The sequence below is a fragment of the Electrophorus electricus genome, chromosome 12 (genome assembly GCF_013358815.1).
Source record: "Electrophorus electricus isolate fEleEle1 chromosome 12, fEleEle1.pri, whole genome shotgun sequence".
Classification (NCBI taxonomy): domain Eukaryota; kingdom Metazoa; phylum Chordata; class Actinopteri; order Gymnotiformes; family Gymnotidae; genus Electrophorus; species Electrophorus electricus.
In genome coordinates this window covers 22,620,203-22,622,513 of record NC_049546.1, presented here as the reverse complement: position 1 = coordinate 22,622,513, position 2,311 = coordinate 22,620,203, and positions in this window count along the sequence as shown.

The window sequence follows — 2,311 nt, the reverse complement described above, 5'->3', positions numbered from 1 at the left end:
AAAATGTTTTATTAAAGCTATGTGGTTGAAAGACTTTAAACGAGCATGAATCCAGCACTGTATATATAAAAGGGTTTGAAATTTATCTTATCTGGTGAAGCCGCACATGGACAGAGGTAATTATGATATGGTAACACAGACAGGTGATGTAAGCTCATAAAAAAGATTTTTCAACAAATGTAATTTTTCAAACTACTGCTGATGTCTCATGTTCTGGGTTGTTTTCAGTGACCAGGGCCCAAGGTGTTAGTTAAATGGGTTCATTTAGCATGCTGAAATGGCCACACTTTGACTAGAGTTGTGTATTTCTCGCTATCTTTATGGTTTATCTGCAGTGGGATGTGGGACCAGGCAAAACACCAGCCTACACAAACAAATATTCAGCATGACCAGTGTTACTCCCATTCCAGTGTTATTACAGCCAGAACAGCTACAAATGTCATGCAGCAAATTAACCAATTTAAGGGAAGGTCAAGCTCCCACAAGGCCATCAATCTGGGTGCAGTAGGGATTAGGGGTTAGTGGTAGAGTTAGGGGTTAGGGTTAGGGTTAGGGGTTAGGGGTTAGAGGTTAGGGATTAGGGTTAGGGATTAGGGATTAGGGATTAAAGGTTAGGGTTTAGTGGGTAGTGTTAGGGTTAGGGGCTAGGGATTAGGGGTTAGTGTTTAGTGTTAGTTCAAGTTCAAGTTTGGTTTATTTGTCACATATATAGTCATACCCAGTATAACTCGCAGTGAAATGGTGGAGAGTGCTCTGTCCACACTGAGGAAAAAGAAAACGGGTGCATAGAGAAATATATATTCTATATATGTACAAAAATATATTAACAATGTATGTACAATATATGTATATTATGATTATATACACAATGTACAATGTATATGGTTGTGTATGTATATGTACACAATGTACAGAATGTACAGATCCATTTTGTAAAATGACATATTTACAGTTTTTATGTTACATGGTGGTAATTCTCTCTCTCTCTCTCTCTCTCTCTCTCTCTCTCTCTCTCTCTCTCTCTCTCTATATATATATATATATATATATATATATATATATATATATATATATACACACACACAGTTATGTTACATGGTGGTGGTGGTCCTCACAGTTTATCAGTTTCCCTGATTCAGGGCCTGAATGGCCTGTGGGAAGAAGCTCCTCTTCAGTTTCTCTGTCTTGGTCTTCAGGGAGCAAAAGTGCTTCCCTGACCTCAACAGAGAGAAGAGCCTGTTGTTGGGATGTGTAGGGTCCTTCACAATCTTGGCCTTGGTCTGGCACCGCTTATAATAGATGCTCTGCAGGTCAGGAAGTCCCGTATGAGTGATGCGCTCTGCTGAACGCACCACCCTTTGGAGTGCTTGTCTGTCCTGCTTGGTGCTATTCCCAAACCAGACTGTGATGTTCCCAGTGAGGATGCTCTCGATAGTGCAGGTGTAGAAGTTCCGCAGTACCTTGGAGGGCAGTCTGAAGTCTCTTAGGCGTCTGAGGTGGTAAAGACGCTGACGAGCCTTCTTTGCCAGGGAGTTGGTATAGCGGGACCAGGACAGGTCCTGCGAGATATGAACACCAAGGTACCTGAAACTATCTGCTCTCTCCACCGTGGTTCCACTGATCCTCACAGGCTGGTAGTGCTGCTCCTGCTTCTTGCTGCAATCCACGATCAGCTCCTTTGTCTTGCTGACGTTTAGGAGAAGATTATTTTCCTGGCACCAGTTCTCCAGGTGTTTAATCTCCTTCAGGTAGGCCCTCTCATCGTTGTCCGAGATCAGGTCCATGACGACGGTATCGTCAGCAAACTTGACAATGATGGTGGAGCTGGAAGTGGCTGTGCAGTCGTAGGTGTACAGTGAGTAGAGCAGGGGCTTAGGACACAACCCTGAGGAGCTCCAGTGCTGAGGGTGGGGGTGGATGAGATACAGTTGCCCACCCGTACTGATTGTGGTCTGTCTGTTAGGAAGTTGGAGATCCAGTCGCACAGGGATGTATGCAGTCCTAGATCCTACAACTTAGTAGTGAGTAGGAAGGGGATGATAGTGTTAAATGAACTGTAGTCGACAAACAGCATTTGAACATAATTAGGGGTTAATGTTAAGGTTATAGGTGAGGGATTAGGGGTTAATGGGTAGTATTAGGGGTTAGGGGTTAGTGGTTAGTGTTAGGGGTTACTTGTTAATGTTAGGGTTATGGGTGAGGGATTAGGGGTTAGTGGTTAGTGTTAGGGATTAAGGGTTAGGGATTAGTGGTTAGTGGTTAGTGTTGGGGATAGTTGTTAGTGTTATGGTTAAGGGTGAGGAATTAGTGG